This window comes from Saimiri boliviensis, chromosome 2, assembly GCF_048565385.1.
Source record: "Saimiri boliviensis isolate mSaiBol1 chromosome 2, mSaiBol1.pri, whole genome shotgun sequence".
Lineage (NCBI taxonomy): Eukaryota > Metazoa > Chordata > Mammalia > Primates > Cebidae > Saimiri > Saimiri boliviensis.
In genome coordinates, this window is record NC_133450.1 from 182,056,039 (window position 1) to 182,078,035 (window position 21,997).

A 21,997-nucleotide genomic window follows, 5' to 3' on the forward strand; every position below is an offset into this window, starting at 1 on the left:
CAAGTGCCAATTTTGAACAGTGCAATAAGTGATTCTAAATAATTAAAACATTAAATACAAGAAGAAGTCCATTAGTCCATGGTGCGAGAGAGAGAGAGAGAGAGAGAGAGAGAGAGAGAGAGAGAGAGAGAGAATATACACTTGCCACCATTGCAAATATTCAAATGCCACTGGATCACTTTTTTTTTTTTTTTTTTTTTTTTTTTTTTTTTTTTTTTTTGAGACAGAGTTTCGCTCTTGTTACCCAGGCTGGAGTGCAATGGCACGATCCCGGCTCACCGCAACCTCCGCCTCCTGGGTTCAGGCAATTCTCCTGCCTCAGCCTCCTGAGTAGCTGGGATTACAGGCACGTGCCACCATGCCCAGCTAATTTTTAGTATTTTTAGTAGAGACGGGGTTTCACCATGTTGACCAGGATGGTCTCGATCTCTCGACCTCATGATCCACCCGCCTCGGCCTCCCAAAGTGCTGGGATTACAGGCTTGAGCCACCGCGCCCGGCGGATCACATTTTAGAATCATTAAGAAAGTAGTCTGAACATCTGATAAAATTTAAGCAAGACTCTCAATACATAAGTAGAAATAAGATATACAAAATTAATGTATTTTTAACAAATAGGTGTATTCAGTCTACTAGGTGCCTTTAAATGCATTATTATGCCTTTGGTATATAAAAGAAAAACTTAAAAGGAAACTGTGTAGCTTAAGAATTTCTAACATTCTTAAGGCTTCATTAAATTTGTATTCCAAATAGGCTTTTAATAAATAGAAACTTGAGCTATAGTTTCAGATTTTCTTATTTTAATCATATATATATATATATATATATATATATATATATATATATACGTTTTTATTATGACAAGTTATTAGGTTTGGTTTCCGGCTTTTCAGTGGCAATGATTTTAAATAATCAATTCTGTTCACTTTTGACTTAGTTTTGTTGATCTGGGTGTTAATTATTATTATTACTCTCTTTTCTATCTGTCAGCTCACCTGCAGAGTCTTAAACTGCTTGAGCTTATGAAAACACAAAACATTATGGGGTTGCTTCACTGTCTAGTTTCTCTGTATCATTAATACAATGGTCAAAACAGCACCACTAAAAAACCAGACATATCAACTGTAATTCATGTTTTACTACTGACTACTTTAACATTTTTGAAGCACTTATTAAATGTCAGGCAGTGTGCTAGGTTCCAGGGATATAAGCGTGAATAAGATTAAATATTAGCAGTAAATTATGTTGAGTTACAATTACATTATCAACACTTTTCTTCTGAACCTGATTATATCTGTTTTCTGTGGATTTCTTTCTAGCTTTCTTACTATTGAGCTCACCTTTAAATTCAGGATTATGTAAGTACCTCCAGGTAATTTTATTCCCCTACTAAAACAGAAGCAACATTAACGTAAAATACTCCATGGTGTCTGCTATGTAAGAGATTGACCACCCAAACTAATTACTAATACACTATCTATGATAGAGTTACTCACACTCTCCAATTTCTTCACAATTTCAGAATCAATGTTATAAATTGTACTAGCAGCATTTATATCAGGGTTGTCAAATTTATTCATATTATGAATTCTGCTATAGGGTTTCAGTTTAATTACCTGAATTAACTATCCATACCATATTTGCATCCAGTTAATTTATATGTGGTTTTAGGTCCTGTCCTGTAGTTTAAAATTCCTATCAACCTGCTAATAAATATAAAATGAAATTTGAAGATAACTAGTAACATACATTTTTATTATTCTAAAATTTTACTACAAAATAAGCATTTTTATAAAGCTAAATACTACATTTATATTCTTCATATTACCTTTTCACAATAATCTCCAGTATTAAAATGGAGATTGATTTCCACAGAAGTAATGATGGCTCCAAAATTTAATAGAAATAATACAGAAACACAATTAGTCTCTTATACATAAAGAAAATATTTTTCTAATGAAATATTATTAACGTATTTCCTCAGATTACTAGGAAAAACAACTTGCCAATGATACGACATTTCATAAATATCTTCTTTGCTCTGAACAGTAGAGACTACATATTGTTAATAAATTTCAATTCAGCCAAGTAGAGGTAAAATATTTTATTTGATGTTACTTTGTTTGATTTTCTGCACCTGACAGATCCCCTTTGATAAAAACCCTGTAAGGGTTATAGGTTTTAAGAAACTCCATCTCTCTGGCTGTGGTCAGGGCACAGTCCCATGGTTCTACAGTTTATTCACTTCACAAAGGATACTGGCTGTGGGGCTAAGTAGGGACCGAAACCCAGTCCTTATTGCTCCGCTTGCCAAACTATGCAGTGCCCCATTTCAGGACTGACAGGTGTTGTGGCATCTTAAAGGAAGATGTACTTCTTTGCAAATGTATGCCCAGGGATGCTCACTTTTTACCATTCATCTGTCAAGAGGCAGAATCTTTTAGTAATTCTCAAAAGGCACTATATATGATGACAACAACCTTGCCTTTTTCTGGGGATAGAGGAGAATTAGAGGAGTAGATAAAACTGGGATTAATAGACTCCCTCCTGGATCTCATTATTTACACCCAATCACACCAAAATATATCTCCAGCTATTTTGTCCCATTACCACTGCCTTTGTTTAGGACCACATATTCTCTGACCTGAAACTGCCTTTGAAATGGTTTTTCCTTTAGGCTGAGTTTTCAGAGTCTAATTTGTACCCCTACTGTCTGCTTACCATTAGGCCTAAAATCTGGTACACCATGCTCACCCACTCCATTTGTCTCCACTCAGCCCCATCGCAGGCATTGTGAACCTGAACATATAATATCCTCTGCGGTCTTAAAGATCCTCCTGGTGAGCTCTTGCTGCCTTGCATCCTCTATCTCTTCACTTCTTTTCTGCCATGCAGCCATGCCCCTATTGATGCCATGCAAAGGGGAGATAATATTGCAGGCTTGTGGGGCCCAGCCCAAAAAGCCACGTTATCCCTCAAATTACTGCAGTCTGAGATGGGTGTCCCAAGCCAGGTAACAGCAGTGGTGAATGAATGGGAGGAGTCCAGCCTTTACTGCAGTAATCTGGAAGCTCTTCCCCTCTCTGAGCCTCAGCTTCCCTCTCTATGAAATGAGTCAATCCCTTAGGGCTGCATAAGGATTGGACAAGGTCATGCTTACACATCACTAAGCCAATGATTTTATATATAGTAGGTGCTCATTAATGACAACTACTGATTCAAGGTGGCTGAGGCACCGAAGCCACACACCTCCTTTGAGGAAACACCCCCAGGAATCATGTTTATTGTCCAAATAAACAGATGAGTCAAATGCTTTTAGGATGGCCACAGGCTGTCTCCTATTGCTAACAGCCCCACTTTGAAATTCACCCTCAAATATCTCATAAGCAATTTTGTGTACCCTTTACTAATATTTCATCCACGTTAACATCTTATAAAATTATAACACAATATCACCAGGATGCTGACATTGAAACAAGCTATTCATCACTTTCAAATTTCCTCAGTATTTCCTATACTCATTTGTGATTTTCTTTTATATTTAGTTCTATACACCTTTATATCATGAGTAGAATCATATATCTGCCATCTACCTTCACAGTCCAGATACAGAACAGCTCCAACACCTCAAGGAATGCTTGTGTTGTCTTTTTGTAATCCAAGCCACCCCCACCCCTAAACTTTGTCAAACGCTAATCTTTTTTCAATTTCTATAGTCATTTCAAAAATAATACATAAATAGAACCATATGGTGTGCAAACTTTTGAGATTGGCTGTTTTGTTCAGCATAATTCCCTGGAGATTTATATAAAAATGTTGATCAACATGTCATTCCTTTGTATTGCTGAGTTGAATTCTATGCTGTAGATATCACAGTTTGTTTAATCAGTCACCTAATGGAAAACATTTTATTTATTTTATTGTTTTTTTTATTTTTGGTTATCATTTAAAAATCTATAATTAACACTGTAATTGTGTGTGTGTGTGTGTGTGTGTGTGTGTGTGTGTGACAGAGAAAGAGAGAGAGAGAGAGAGAGAGAGAGAGAGAGAGAGAGAGAGCGCCTCTGTAATAAATGACTGATAATCCAATTTCTGGGTCATATATTAAGGACATGTTTAATTTTACATGAAACTATTAAATTGTTTTCCAATTTTTCCTATTTTTAATTTCCTTAGAAACTTCCATACTGTTTTCATAATGGCTGTGCCAATTTACATTCTCACCAACAGTGTATTATGTTTCCCTTTTCTTCACAACTAGTGATTATTATATTTGCTTAACAGCTAATAAGAAAAATTTTGACAGAAATATCTATGAAGTATCAAATAGAAAAAATATTTTTCTCATATTGAATTTTGATCACTAGCAAAGCAGCTAATTTCATTTGGACATACTTGATGACACTAAATACATAAAGGTTCTTTTACAGATGTCAATATGCAAGAGAATATCAATTGCTTTGCAGTCCTGTGTTATAAAAACATTAATTCAGCATTTTTAATGCCACAGATAATTTATCTTAACAGATACTTAAAGTCAAATTATGCAGTAGTGCCCTAAGACATCAATGAATGTAAGTTCTCTTTCTGTCTAGAATTGTACTAATTATTCACCATCTTTGGAGAAACCTAGAAAATAAAATCACACAAATCATTTGCATGTGCTCCAGTTTAGATGAAAAAAATAAGAAAGACTGAAGGAAAATGTTTGATACTTTATACGTTTTTGGACATATTGTGGTTTATTCTTTTCTTATTAATGGTTCTAACAAAGAAATGATATTAAGTTATCAAATTGGGACCTGCAGAGCATCTTGTAACTACTTCCAGTCAAGAAAATGTCTGGAATTTACTTACATATGCTTCCTATCCATGTAACTTCCAGTTTTCATGAAAGACCTGATTTTCCACGGTTCTCCCTTGTTGCTAGAATAGATTTAATTTGACTGATAACTTCTTTCCTATTTATCATGTATAAGATGCCTATAATAGCATGGGATATTTTATTATAGTTTAAAATGGTCTTACTAATTCTTCATAGCATCACCATCTTATTTACGTATTATGTGTAATATATGCAACCTGAAGATTTTTTAAGATACAAGGATATGTTGTACATAAAAATATTAAAAATTGTGGTTTCCTTTTCTCACTTTGCAAAATGGTTATTGTGATGGGAGAGTCTCCCAAATATCACCATTATCTTGATAAACAACCTTTCACCAGTGTTAAGTGAAGGCTGAACACTGTTAAGTGTACTCAGACTTAAACATGCAAAATAAATCCAAAGAAGTCTATAGTCTAACTTGAGATAAAACATTAACCCAAATTAACTAATTAAAAAGCAATACAAAGGCTATGAAAGTGTATACAGGCAATTAATGTTTAATGAGTAGTGTATGAAAAATTTTCTAGATGGCAGAAAATAAATGCTTGGTATTCTGGGCTGGGGCTGAGAAAACTTTGAAAAAGATGTCAGAATTAACGGAAACTATGTCAGTGTTTGCCTGGTATCATAGTGCATTCTTCCTCACACTTTCCCATTATCCCAGGTTAGATAACTCACTCTTCTATTCACTACTAAGATCTGTGAAGTATTCTCAGTTCCAACTGGCCAAAGAAATACCTTCTTTATTTACTTTTATTTTTCTCTGCCTCAAGTCCATTTAACGTCACTTAAGCTGTTTTCATAGGTACCTTCGAAACTTTAGGCTGTAGACTAGAGTGCTGGAATTTTACAAATCCATTAAATCATCTACATGTAATAGTAGTCACACTCTACGTATATTACAAAGAAACTTCTGGTGCTCAGAAATGTATAGCTTAAATACCTAGCATCCTTTGGAAGAGAGTAACTTACAACTGTATATAACTATCAGACATAGGATAGCCCAGCTTGGACCAGAGTTTTTAAATGTCCCATTAAAAATCTACTCAAAATCTGGTACTGCTCAAACTCATGAAGGGTTATTTAGACCATCTTCAAAGACAAAAGGATTTTCAAAAGTATTTTGTATGACAATTTCTACTTCTGATCATCAACTTGGCATAGATCTTCGAAATGTGATTATACTTGTTACATGAGGGACTGTGAATCAGAAGACAGATAAAATTATAATGATAAAAATAGATAATATTTTCAAAGTTATAATGGCATTTATGTACCAGAATGTTTCCTTATTTGAGGTGTGTTTGCTAACTAAAGCAATTAAGTGTTTCAATTCAGGGTAACAAAATGCAGCAACTGCTTTCAAGGTTTCATTAAGTTTAAAATTTTATAGTGAGCACTGGCTAAGATTATTATTATATAATATGTATTATGCTTTTGTAAAGTTTCACAGTCCTTTGCTGCACAAACCCAAGAGTGTTTCATATTACTTCTAATGTAATCAATCAGTCTAAAAGATTGATTCATTGTTTAAGCCAGAGCAATCTTTCGAAATAAATGTACAGTAACTGACAGCAACAGTTTTCACATGGGTATTCTGAAAATGGAAAGAATAAATACACTTTACTTAAGTATCTTCAGTACTTTCCATTTAGTAGTACATGATGGAACACCAAATAGCTTTAATGAGTACTGAGTGAATTTAACTATTTCTGCACAGCACCATATTGATTTTAAGAAAAAATAACAATAATGCACCAGGACTTCCTATAAATCATATTGTAATTCCTTCCAAGAGGCCATGACTCTGCAGTTGTAGGCAAATGTATTTTTAATTTAATTTAAAAATGGCTTAAAAATACTGAAGGATACGAACTATGCTCTTATAAATCCTCTAGAAGAATGTTCTTAGAACAAAATGTTAAAAGGAGACATTTTTGTATTGGTTTCAGTTGAGACCCAAAATCCAATAACCAAATAGTTGACAAGAACCTTCACATTTTTAATCAAAACACTAGGCAACCTATGCAGAACTTGTAAAAGAGGCTTTTAAGAACCACCAGTTTTACAAGCCAGCATCCCTTGTAGCATAAGTGGCTGAGAAGTTTGGAAACAAGGAAGAGAAATATTTTTGGTTGGGAAGGGGATGGGGAATTGTTGAGTGGTTATAATCCCTCTACTACCACTTTACCTCAAACTTTGAAGAAACTTTAGGGAGACCACTTCAGAAGCTTATATGTATACCCCGATGCTTGGAGGCAGAAGAGTTAATATCTAGTATGCATTTGAGAAGTCCTCTCCTAAGACCATCATTGCAGAAGAGCTCCAGAGGATTAGTACAGCACAATTTGTGTCATTATTTTTTAAGCCATACATTCATTGAATTAAAACACTGTATTCCTAGCTGAGCCGAGTGAATAGTTAGCTACAGTCTCCCTGGGAGAGGCAAGATTCTGTAAATGTTTCCTGAAGACTAAAGAGGCCAACTAAGAAGAAAGAGTTTGCTGAAAGACATTTCAAATTCTGTTCAAGAAGAATGCATAGATAAATGGAGTAATTCCAACATAGGGAACACATTTCCAGATTTCCAGGGACTGAGGGAGAAATATTATGCATGTAACTGGAAAAAAATGCATTTCCTGTATCAAAGAAAATTTAGCTGAATAGTCCCAGCAAGGGCCTCTGAGAAATGCAAATATCTCTTTGTCTCGATAGGTTACATTAGGCTGTGCTAACAAACAATCCATTAATTTTAATGGTGTAAAACCACAAAGATTAATTTCTTGTTCAAGTATCATGGCTTGTTGCAGGTCTGTGAGAGGCAGATGCTGGCTCCTCTCATTGAAGTTTCAGTGATTTAATGTTGAAACAACAGCCATCATCTCTAAATTTGTAGTCTGCAGTGTCTGAAGAAAAATAAAGATTTCTGGAGACTCCCATCCAAGTTTAGCCTATCAGTGACATTTTTCACTTTTGTTCAAAACTTCAAAACTCATTAATAAGAACTGAGTAAATGCCCCACCCAACCACAGAAAGCCAGGAAGTTCAATTCTACCATGTGTCCAGAAGGCACACAGCTGGAAATTTTTGACAGCATTCACACCCACCATACCCCTTGAAGGTAAAACAAAGAATCATTGAAAAAGAAAGAGAATCCACCAAACCCAGGGAAAGTTTATCCGCGGTTACATTTAAGTTAATCAAGTTACACTTCACCTTTCCCTCTCCTACCTTTCTGAGGCTTAACCCTAGAATAGCCAGAGGCAGCATCCTTGAACAGGGCAGAAAGCATAGAGGCCAACTGTGGGAAACACAGGAAAGGCTGACTAACTTGCCTTTTCTCAATAGAAGTGGCCAGAAAAATGCTGGGAAAATTTTCATATTAAATAAATTTAAGACTTCCTTATGATATGAATAGTGAGTAAAAGAAATGTCACTATTCATGTGATTAGCAGTGATTGCCATACATTTTATTCTCTCAGAGTAAAGGAAATAGGAGGCCTTTCTGACATTTTATTCATAAGCATGAAAATATTTAGCCCCATAGAGCAGGTCTGAATGGAAAATAGTGAAAGCAAAGTGGAAAATGACCAGTTTGCTTAAATAAAAACAAATGAAAAACAGCTTGTGCTAGATGAGTAAAATTTTAAAGAGTATTGTAAATCAGGAACAAAGTAATGAAAGAAAAAAAAAAAAACTTTAAAGTGAACCTTAATGAAAACGATCAGAATACCTTAAGAAAATCAGAGGAAATTATCACATATAACCAAGAGAATCTCAGAAGCATTAAGATAAAAAGCTATTACAGAATTAGGAAATATGTTTAGAAATCAAGCTACATTATGCTGGAATTTTTCCCAGATACATGAAACCAAAATTAAAGATAAAAATGCAACGAAAATCTGACTTAAATCAGAAACACCTAGGAAAATGCTCCATCACAGCAAAATGAATGGCAGAAAATCTGATTAGACTCTGTAACACTGGCCAAATAGGAATTCTGGGCAGAGACGAACAATGTAATTTATTTCCAACAAACTAGATTTAGGTACAGAGTGATAACCCCTTATAGTATCAGAACACATTAATAGTAGAACTCCCAGATCCAAACTACCATTAAATCAGTAACTATTTAATCTTAACCTTTGAATTTTTCTTTTTCAGTGATACAGAAAATATCAAAGAAGAAAATAGGATATCCATGTTTAAAGAGCTCAAATATTCAAAATAAAAAAGGAATATATAATACTGGTTGTTTTTTATGTAAATTGACTACAATTTTTTAATTTTAAAGATATTTTTTTAAAAAAATAGTTAAAATAGAAAATTTCATAGCACAAAGAGTTCTTATCTACTTTATACCCAGTTTTTCCTATGATAAACATCTTACATAAGTATGGAACATTGGTTGCATTAATGAACAAATATGAATACATTACTGTTAACTACTGTCTATCCTTTATTCAGATCTCCTTAACTTTTAACAACTGTCCTTTTTCGATTCCAGCATCCCATACAGGATACCATATTGTATTAGTTGTCATACATCCTTCTCCTCTTCCTCAACATGGCTATGACAGTTTCTCACTTTCCTTGTTTTTAATGAGCTTCACATTTTTGAGGGGTACTGATCAGATATTTTGAATAATGTTCCTTGGTTGGGATGTGCGTATTTTCATTCATGATTGGACTGAAGTTACACGTTTTTGGGAGGAAAACCACAGAGGTAAACCATCATTCTCACTATTTCAAGGGTACATTCTATCAATATGATTACCACTGTTGATGTTGACCTTGGTCACTTGGTTGAGGTCGCATTTGTCTGATTTCTGTACTGTAAGGTTACTTTTTCATCCTCCTTTCCATACACACTCTTTAGATGAAAGTCACTATGTGCAGCCATGCTTAAAGAGTGGAGAATTATACGCCACTTCCTTGAGGGCAACTATCTACATAAATTATTTGAAATTGTTCTGCATAGGTTTGACTAGTCTTCCCAATTTACTGATTCAGTTAATCATGTGTTTATATCAGCATGAACTCATGGATATTTTAGGCACAAATTCCACATAAACATTTTCATTACAGCCTTATGGAGATATGATTCACATATAAAATTTACCCACTTTAAACTGGCTCTAATTAGAAGAGATGGTAAAAAGTGCTTATTCAGATTTTCAACTTATTCAACAAAGAGTGCTCAACAATCATCAAGCCAGGTCTAAAAAACCACATGAAAGTTATCAACTAAGCCATCTATAAATATGTGTTTAAACAACAATAGTCTAATATGTATTATCTTTGTTCTATAACCTATAAAATCAAATTAATATTTTATTAAAATGTGACAAAACTGCTATAAAAAGGCAGTAAAAATCCAGTAGAAAGAAAGAGATTTCAAGTTCATTGGTTTCACTTTTCTGTACAAACCTCCCATTATTAGAAAAGTGATGTAAATTATTTCAGTGAAGATTATTTTATCAGTGGCTTTTAATTGTATACTTGCTGAGCACACAAGTTTATGTTACACTCATGATTTGTCCTACCATCATAAACTTCTGGTAAGACATGGAGGCTAGAAAAGTGTTTTTTATCCTTATTTTACATTTCAGCAAACTACCACATTAAGAGATGAAAAGATTGTTCAAGGTCCAATAACCAGTCATCAGTGGCAGTCAGAATTTGAAACCAAATCTTTAAAATTTTAGTCATTGCATGTTACCTCTTTTACCAATTGGAAACAGTAGCACTATGGTTTTGGATGTTATTTAAAACTGCCAAAATGTTCTAAAAATCATATTTCATTTCAAAAATATTTAATAAGAACTATGTCTAAAGATATTTTTAATGGTGATAAACAAGATATAATTTTCATCTTTCAGAACTACTATGTGATTTGGAAAGATAAATAAGCCAATTAACAAATTTAATAATATATTAAATAACACATATAAAAACAGCTTTTAAAAGTAGGGAGATTCCAGGACTTTTGGAATGATTTATTGAGAATATGATACTAGGCTCATTTTTAAATAAAAGTAGGAGACTTCCCATGTGATCTGAAAAAGACTATTCCAGTTGCAAGAATCCCAATGTGCAAAGCCATGGAGATACATTTTTAAATTGAGTGGCTTTGTTAGTAAGTACTAGATTATTTTACTTTTAAATACTGTTTCCAACATCTAAAATTAATTATGAATTAATAATTATATTGATTAGCACCTTATTCTTTTTGTTTTTTTGTTTTTTGTTTTTTTTTGAGACGGAGTTTCACTCTTGTTACCCAGGCTGGAATGCAATGACACGATCTCGGCTCACCGCAACCTCCGCCTCCTGCATTCAGGCAATTCTCCTGCCTCAGCCTCCTGAGTAGCTGGGATTACAGGCACGTGCCACCATGCCCAGCTGAATTTTTGTATTTTTAGTAGAGACGGGGTTTCACCATGTTGACCCGGATGGTCTCGATCTCTTGACCTCGTGATCCACCTGCCTCGGCCTCCCAAAGTGCTGGGATTACAGGCTTGAACCACCGCGCCCGGCCGATTAGCACCTTATTCTTATAAAATGATTCTTATAATTGATAGAGCTATAGTCTTTCTAATTCCACAAGGATAGCTAAATGGAAAGATGAATAATTATCCCCCAAACATGCAAATAACCTCCATGGTTTTCTACCATTATTACAGACAGAAAATCTGATTATCATCCATATTCTCAAGCTGTAATTTGAAAACATTAATTTATATTGAATCAAACTCCATATTCTTCCTTGAGCTTTACTTTAATATAATCATTGAACCTTCTTTTTTGAGTCAGCTAGTAATACTTCTAGTTTCAATCTCCTAAACTCTGTAAAATCCACAGTAGGCATTTCTATAGGTTGATTAATAGGACCAGAAGCTCCAGGTCCAACAGAAAGGTCATCAAATCCACTTCTTTTTAGCAGTCACCCAGGCCTAAGTATTTTGCTAAGCTACATAAGAACCTATAAATAACATGCAGAATATATTTTATTTCACATTTATTTCATCAATCTTTTTCACATGTGTTTTCAATGTAATTAAAGACAAAATGATAGACTAAATTTTTATTAAAAGTTTATGCGTTAACTGTGAGAAGATCTTGAACCAACCATATATGCAAATGCTTCCATTTAATTTAACCATCTACAAAAATAAAGTAAGATCACTAACTCATGAATATGTTCTAGAATGATCTTCACTGACTATAATCAAAAAGTTCTTTAGAAAGAAGCAGCAATGGACAACCATCAATCTACTTTAGTTAGCTAGAATGAGTTTTTACGGAAAAAAATAAAAATATCAATTAAAATCATGTACAGCCAGACAAAGTAATCTGCTACACAGACTTCAGTGTTTAAGGTTATGTTATACAACTACTTGGAGGGAATCTTTTGTGAGGAATGTATCTAAGGCATGGGTAAACGGAGTAGATGGTTAAGGCCACCTACAGAAAAGACCCAAGGGAGAGCATGACTCATACTCTTAAGACTCATGTCTTATTAACATGCTTTATGACCCATGTCTCTTATTCACACACTGTTTCCCCAACTCTGATGAAAAAATGAATTCTGTCATCAACCACTGCCATGGATCCAATCACACTAATGTTACTTAGACTAATGTATATGTGGAGCGGTACCACTGCACGAAGTACAATATTGTAATTAAAAAATTCCATTTGACATCTATCTTCTTAAGTGTTTTCTGGTCCCTGGACACTTAATCCTCTTGCCTATTAACCACACAGCTCTTAGTCTCACTCTTCAGACTCACTCTGCACATTTCTTGTGCAACATAGCTTCCTACTTTGTCAAACCTTTGGTACGAGGAAGCTCTAAGAACTTCCTTCACTTTGTATATTATGTATTGCTATGATGCTAAATACATTTATGATACAAATGTTTTACTTTTGTAACCACGTAAAGCAAAAAATACACATTAAAAATGTGTTTCAATTCGAGACTAAACAAATGTATTAAAATGTGCCTTATGCAAGTGTGAATGCACATAAAATATTGCATTTGCTCACAGTAGGTGCTAGAAGAATGCAAATGATGATTACAGGAATTATGCAAAGTGAGAAAAGACTGTAACAACATGGGAAAAGTTAGTGTGATAAGGAAGTACACATGTATTCCTTCAGTTTACCAGATAGGAAGCGAAATTAGTAACAAAGGAAGGATGAATGATTTGGATTAGTCTATTGTAAAAATAGTTCTCAACTGAATGCTCACTAGGAACCAGACACCTCTCAGGAAAATGTTTCTATCTTTCTCCCAACCTTATGGATAAGTCCCTGTCATTAAACTTCATTTCTTATATGCATATAACACAATTTCTCATTATGTATTTCTTTTATTTTAGTTGATGTAAATTCTTTCTCATTAGCCTGTAAGTCTCTCAAGGGCAGGATCATGTTTGTCCCCTTCCCACAGATAACATATGACCCAGGGACTACCTGCTCTAGTGCTTAACACAAAAGAGGTACCCAATAAATACCTGAATAATTAATCCAGGCGTTTCCAAACTTTTTACACAGGAGGCCAGTTCACTGTCCCTCAGACCCTTGGAGTGCCGCCACATACTGTGCTCCTCTCACTGACCACCAATAAAAGAGGTGCCCCTTCCTGAAGTGCGGCAGGGGGCCGGATAAATGGCCTCAGGGGGCCTCATGCGGCCTGCGGGCCATAGTTTGGGGACGGTTGAATTAATCAATCAATTCACTATAGAGTAAGTATTGCTCTACAACCATATTTTCCTCCTTAACAATAGACAGTGGAGATTTTCCCATGATGGTATTTAAAGAACTACAACATTTCACTTACTGTCTTACTAAGTCAGAAATGCACTGCATAAATATGCCAACATTTGTTTATCTATTTTCCTATTAGACATTTGGAGATTTTTTCAATTATTTAATAAAATCATGTTTACACACTTTTGTGCCTCTTTTCTAATCTACCTGCGTCTTTTCTTGCCTTACATAAATGATTTCCTTTACAAACATTGAGTAAAAGTGATGATAGCATACATTCTTACATTTCTTCCAAGCTTAGAGGAAAAGTACTTAGTCTTTCACCGTTAAGTATGATATTAGATCTAGGTTTATTGGAGATGTTCCTTATCAAGTTGAGGAAGTTCCCTTCTATTCCTAATTTGCTAACAATTTATCAAGAATAAATGTCATATTTTCCAATATTTTTTCTGCATCTGAGATGGCCATATGGGTTTTTGTTTTGTTTTGTTTACTTTGTTAATATGGTGAACTATTTGATTTTTTTAAATTGCATTTTAGGTTTTGGGGTACATGTGAAGAACACGCAAGATTGTTGCATAGGTATACACATGGCAGTGTGGTTTGCTGCCTTCCTTCCACTCACCTGTATCTGTCATTTCTCCCCATGCCATCTCTTCCCACCTCCCCACGCCCCCGTCCCTCCCCCATTTCCCCCCAACGGACTCCGGTGTGTGATGCTCCCCTCCCTGTGTCCATGTGTTCTCATTGTTCAACACCCACCTATGAATGAGAACATGAGGTGTTTGATTTTCTGCTCTTGTGTCAGTTTGCTGAGAATGATGGTTTCCAGGTTCATCCATGTCCCTACAAAGGACACGAGCTCATCCTTTTTGATGGCTGCGTAATATTCCATGGTGTATATGTACCACATCTTCCCTATCCAGTCTATCGTCGATGGGCATTTGGGTTGGTTCCAGGTATTTGCTATTGTAAACAGTGCTGCAATGAACATTCGTGTGCACGTGTCCTTATAGTAGAATGATTTATAATCCTTTGGATATACACCCAGTAATGGGATTGCTGGGTCAAATGGGATTTCTATTTTTAGGTCATTGAGGAATTGCCACACTGTCTTCCACAATGGTTGAATTAATTTACACTCCCACAAAGAGTGTAAAAGTGTTCCTATTTCTCCACATCCTCTCCATCATCTGTTGTCTCCAGATTTTCTAATGATCGCCATTCTAACTGGTGTGAGATGGTATCTCGATGTGGTTTTGATTTGCATTTCTCTAATGACCAGTGATGATGAACATTTTTTCATATGTTTGTTGGCCTCCTGTATGTCTTCTTGTAGGCAAGGATGTCATGACCAAACGCCAAAAGCAATGGCAACAAAAACCAAAATAGACAAATGCGACCTAATCAAACTCCACAGCTTCTGCACGGCAAAAGAAACAGTCAGTAGACTGAATCGGCAATCAACAGTGTGGGGAAAAAATTTTGCAGTCTACCCATCTGACAAGGGGCTGATATCCAAAATTTACAAAGAACTAAAACAGATCTACAAGAAAAAAAATCAAACAAGCCCATTTAAAAATGGGTGAAGGATATGAAGAGATATTTGATTGATTTTCTAATGTTAAACCAACATTGCACTTCTGGGATGAACTTAACTTGTTCATGATATATTATCTTTATCTGCCATTGCTATTTATACTTGCTAAAGTTTCATCAATAACATTTACATCTATGTTCTAGAGGATATTGGTCTGCTGTTTTCTTTTCTTATAATACCTTTTATGTTGGTCTCATAGTTGGAAAATGTTCCCTCCTCTACAATTTCCTGAAATAGTTTATATAGATCTGGTATTATTTTTTCCTTAAGTATTAGGAAGATTTTATTAGTAAGGTCATCTGTGCCTTAAGTTTACTTTGTGGGAAGATTTTTTTTTGGGGGGGTTGGGTTTTTAACAGCTGATTTGCCACTTAATTCAAATATCATGAAATTTATTCATTTTATGGAAGCAATTATATTATTTTTAGTAAATTTACAGATCTGTGCAACCATCAGCACAATCCTATTACAGAACAGATCCACTGCTTCAAAAGATTCCTTGTGCCCATATGCAGTCATTCACCATCCCCAACGCCATTGCCAGACAAAAAACACTTTACTTTTAAACAATCCATAGATTGTCTTTTCTGTACATTTCATATTATTACATCACATGGTGTTTTTTGTTGTTGTTGTTTCTAGCTTCTTTCATGTAGCATAATGTTTTAAAGGTATATCCATGTTGTAGCATGTATCCGTATTTCATTCCTTTTCATTGATGAACATTTTTCATAGTATGAATTTAACTTATTTATCAATTCACTAATTTGGTGGGAATAGTTTTAACTATAGGTACAATTTCTTTAAAAGACACAAGTCATTCAAGTTATCTATTTCTTCTTGGGTATGCATAATATATTGCTACAGATTCATGAAAGGATTTTTCAGGATGAACTCCTAAAAGAGGAACTATAAAGCCAATTATTATGAGCATTTTTAATTTAATAAATATTCAAGTAAAATGACAATAATTATGTATATGAGTGTTTATTTCCCTACTCTCTTACCAACACAGAGTCTGTCAATGTTTTCATCTTTGTGCCAACTCATCAGCAAAGACTATCTTACTATTGTGTTACTTTGCATTGCTTTAATTGTTAGTTTATATATTTAATGTTTACTTTTACAGTATTATACTCACTCTCAGCCCAGTTCCCCCTCCTCCCCCACGTGGTATGAATCTTTTCCAGACCACTCACACTTCACCCTATTCTGAATTGCCTGGCCACACAACTCTTGTACTGTTATTTTGTATAGCCTTGGAAACAATAGATATTTAACTACAAATATGCTAAATGAAGTGATAGTCTATTCTGTTTGTGTTAGCTTATCACTGATTTTTGTCTTCTCTGCTCAACAAGGAGACAAAATTCTTATGAACAAGGACAAATTCTCATGTACCAATATATCCTGAATTTAAAACAGAAAATTAGTTTATCAACAATAAATATTTGCATATTAATTGATGTGAATTTAACTAATTAAGACCAAAGGTATGGTTTTAACATTAACTGCAAATAAAACTGCATAAAGGAAAAATAATTGCAATCCATAATCATATGCATAACCAGTAGGTAACAGTCAGTCACATGCTAACCTCACAAGGACTGCTTTCTGCAGGCTATGTGTGTACATATATATATATATATATATATGTATATATATATATATATGTGTATATATATAGTGTGTGTATATATATATAGTGTGTGTGTATGTGTATATATATGCACATACATATATACATACATATATGCATTTATGTATGTATGTACATATGCATATATATGTAGGTACATATATACACATACAGAGACTCTTCCTCCCAGTGCATGCATATGCTCTGCATATACAAAGACAGAATAAAGTATATATAAAAAACATGTATACATATTATAATATACATATACATATATATGTATATAAAGGTGAAATCAAAAATCATTCAGAAAATAAAGGCACTTTCCTTTTGAAAAATGAAGGTCACCATTTCAAAAATCAACATTGATCGCAAGGCACTGTTGTTGACTCTCCTGGTTCACCTGGAGCAATATAGTTTTTATGCTAATTATTTCTCTTCATGCTGGCTACTAGATAGATATCTTGCAGCTAACCATAGTTACATTATAATAGAATGAGATTGTGTGAAGACACAAAATCCTCTTATGCTGTTCAATTTAGAATCCATTTCACAAACTCTATGGTGCTACCTAGAACTGAATGTGCTGGGAATCTTATATTTTTGCATATATTTCTGCTACACTAAACTTCAGTTACGATTTTTGTAAAGATTATAATTCTATCTTTTTAGGCAATTTGATATAATGTTCTATTATAACAACAAAAAATGTAATTTGTTTTCTAGTCTAGGTTCCCAGGTTTGCATTTAGTCTTACTCATTTTGTTAGAGAAAATACAGTCATAGTATTTATTGACAATGACACCGAAACTCTAGGGAAGGAAATGGTGTTTTGCTTACCCTTGCAGCCAGTAAAGACAGGCTATTCTTAATATTAACTAGTGAATACGTTTAGAAAAGTAACAAGATATATTCCAGTCAAGTCATATATAGCAAGAGCACATAATTATTTCAATGGGGCATTTAAAATTTTATTCAAATTCATGAGTCATTTAATATCTACCATTTATTTTCTACCCAATTCACATATTGAAAATAACTTATAACTAATATTATTGGCATTAAACCCAATAAAATAAAATAGGACAAATAGTTTGAGTCCTGGGCAAATTACACTGTAAAAACCTAAGATAGTATATTAGGTTTGTGTTCAATAGATTAAATCACTGAACAAAGCATTCCACACACTAAATATTTTTTGTGTTCATAAAAATTGGGTAACTGACCTGACAGCAATGAAAGCAAGGATAGTTGCCACCTGTGTCATATTAAGTAAGAAAAATGTAGAATTGAAAAAAAAAAACAAAACTGGGAGCTCCACTGGGACTTTATTATTAAAGAATATCTTAACTGTTTTTCTTTTGCCTCTTCTTTATTATCAAAACCTTAAGAACAGCACAAATGGTCAAATGAACTTTTATGGCCCACACAATAAGCATTACAAGATTTCCATATATCACAAAATGTGTGCCATATTAATAACTTTGAGAAAATCATCTCCCATACATACATATTAATTTAAATTTTACTTTCATGACATATGTTAATAGCTCATTGAGAGAAAGTATTTCTCTCATCAAAGGCATATCAAAATCCAAGCTATGTTACTGAAGTTTTATAAGCATTCTTTAAATGTTTTGTTTATTCTTCTATCAAGTGCTACAATGCCAGATATTTACTTGCACATAAAAGCTTTTTTTCTTTTTCCAATGCTTAAAGCTAGCTGTTATCAAATTTTAAACACAAAAATAGAGTAAGTATTAAATGTTCCCATTGTACAGAAATCAACACTGAGCCTTAGTTAAAAACAAAACAGATTTTCCAAAGTGACACTGCTAGTCATAAGACACAGTAGAATTCCAGTCTGCTCCTGTCAGATTCACTGCTTTTTCTATTTATTCATGCTGCCTCCCAGTGGCACCGAATTAGTCTCTCTTGGGAGATTTTTAGAACTAGGATTTTCTCTCTTGAGGACATTTAAGAACACGTACAGCAACTGTATCTGTTGAGGGGTACCACTTTTTTTAAAAAGTAACTTTTATTAAGGTTTATATGAAGTTAAGGTTTCCTAAAATAGGTTACTAATTTCTGATCTGATATACACTGACAAGTGTGACTCTACTACTTGTTGAATATGAACATTGCATATTTGATTACATTGGTCAATTTGTTTACAGAGTATTAATCATATGAAAATAAGCCACTCAAAGCACAAATGCATCACATTCTTAGGCTGTCTATCTATATCAAATGAATATCTATCCATGCTTTCATACTTCCCAGAAACAAGAGGCAGTGAAGGTGTAGCCAGACATAAGATACATTTACAATTTAAGAGATAATAATCAACTGATGACTCACTCAGACTCCCTGAAGACCCAAACTCACCTTCTAGTCAATTTTTGTATAAAATTAAAAAATAAATGCAACAATTTTCACATTTGAAGACTATCATCCATTTAAAAATAAATTATGGACTTATCATTGTAAAATAACTGTAAATTATCATGGATTTCATTCCAAAGAAAATATTTTTAACAAAAAAAGAGAAGAAAGAAAAGGAAGGAAGGGAGAAAGGAAGCAAGAATGAAAGGGAGGGAGGGAGGGAAAATTTATTTAGAAGCATAACAAAACATCATAGAAGTATATGCCATTAGATAGGTAAGCCTGATACCTGATATTTAACCTTTCCCTCCTATTCTCCTTTAATTTCCTTACCCAACACTCTTTTTAAATTCAATTTATTTTCTTTCAGGAAATATGGTATTCTGTGCTTAAATAGTTTTTAAATGTATTAACATCAAAGTAGCCACTAAACCATAAAGGGAATTGGCTTGGTGACATATTTCAACAAAATTATAGAGTACTCAGAAGTTGGTTGAGGGATATGACCAAGACAAAGATTTAGGTAAATTGAGAAAATCGATATTTTTTTTTCTTTTCAATCAAACATGCTTTCTTAAAAATACAAGACAACCAGATTGGAGAATCAGCAACTGACAAGCCTGTTTGCATATAGTGACCTCCTCTCCTTGTACAACAGGAAAATATTTCCACCTAGAGTCCTTTCACAGAATATCTAGAGACCAAATGAAATCAACCATAATGACTACCAGAGCCAGATAATGATCAGTTTTTAATTGAAGCATCAAGCCAATTAATTTGTGACAACTTCCTATCACTTCTTATTCTTGACATGAAGTTTCAGAGGACTTAAATGGTATTCTGGTCCATGGCAGCTTTGGAACATTTCAATATTTGATCTCTTTTAAAATCACATTTATTATAGAGGAAAGCATCTTTAGAGATGGAGTCCTAAAACTGAATTTGAGATTACAAACCAACCTCACTAGTTTGATTCGATTAAATGTCAAGAAACAAAACTTCCCTTATGCATCATATACACAGAATCTTCATAGCAGATCTTCTTTTGGTTTTAGAGGTGTCTTTCAGAAATACAGTTGAGCCCTAAATATGTATTTGTTTGGTTAATTTAATTCAACAAATACATGATTATTCTCTATATATGTAGTACCTATATTTAGATGAGTAACTATGATTTTTTTCATATCATAAACATTTCTAGAACAGTGGCTTTTAAGAACATAAACCATCTTTTTGGGACTTCATCAAGATATATATTCTTGCCTTCCACCCAGAGCACCAACCAATATAATACATGAATGACAAACTTCATATAAATCTTCCCTGAGATAATGGTATGTGTTATTCAGGAATGAAAACCATCGATAAATTGTCCTGCTTCCATTTCCACTACAGTAAACTTGTTATATAAATATATTAATTTATATATGTATCATAATCAAAAAAAATAGATTCCTTACATAACCAAACCACTTCTGCCATCAATAGGCAATCCACTCTATTTAAATTCCTAAGGTGAAATATCTGACAGATCTCAAAACATTTTACTGGTTTTGAACAGGAAGTGCATTTTTTTCTTCCTCACACTCCAGCTGTATTGGAAGTAATGCATGCTACTGGGTGATGGTGATAGGACACTAAAGAACATCTCCTTCTATAAAAATGTTAACCACTGCTTCCAATTCTGAAAAATATTTTTTGCCCTTTCAGCATGTGGCCCAGTATTTTCACAAATGATGGATCTCGGCTTCTATTTAGTATTACTGTTAATATTTCATGCCCCATGGTAGTTTTTGGTCTTCCTTTAGTATTATTCTAAATATTCGTATTTGTTAAGAGCCACCTTTAGAAGACCCTGAAATTGCATTACTGAGTGTAAAACGACCACATATGGTATGCACAAACACAGCACAGCACACTGAAAAATACATACATTGCCGGTGTCTGACAGACACGGGGGTAATCACACCAACCAAACACAACAAGCACTCTTTCCTTTATCTATTTATTGCTTAGACACACTCATCAAATATATTTAGTGCCCACTGAGCCCAAGGCAGTACATAGCACAGATGATATCTGTTAGTGGCTTCAGCAAACTGGATTATGTCAAAGTGTGAAATGTGAAATGAATCTGACTTCATCAAATAAACTGAAGTCCAAGGCCATTTCCCAGCACTTGCTCCCCTACCTCAAACACACAAGCTTAACTTCGCCCTCCTTTCCCTTCTGATCCTCAGGCCATGACTTCCTTTTCTTTTTTTTCTCTCTCTCTCTCTAAGTATTTCAGCAGCTTTCCTCTGTTCTCTGAGCCAATCCCTTAGGAAAGGAAATCAGCAAAATGCTGAATGGGGAGACTTCACCAGCAGGTGAAGAGGAAAGGAGAGGAAAAGAGGGTGTGGTACTCGTTTTCTCCACCACACCCCATGCCTGGAGTCTCGCACTCCAGTCCACTGCGGCTTAGAGGGGGCACAGCAGGTACCCTCGCTCACCTCGGAGCAGCCGGCCCAGACCAGCCACCCAGTGTTCTCCGCAAAAAACTTCCCTTAAAGCAGGCAAATATTCAAGGGAAGCGGGAGAAATTGGGCATTAGTTTGAATACATATACACCAGAGCACCACGGAGCGACACTGAAAGGCACCTCTTCAAATACAGACCCTGTAGACTCGGTCTCACCCTTCACTCCCTCCCACCTGAGTATCTGACT

At 34.4% G+C, this 21,997-nt stretch overlaps 1 long non-coding RNA gene across 13 annotated transcripts in view; it reads right to left on the reverse strand.

Annotated features, from left to right (window-relative positions):
- The window catches only part of LOC141583742 (uncharacterized), a 912,164-nt gene that overhangs the window by 888,214 nt on the left and 1,953 nt on the right, over positions 1-21,997 (reverse strand). The gene's annotated exons all lie outside the window — the stretch shown is intronic.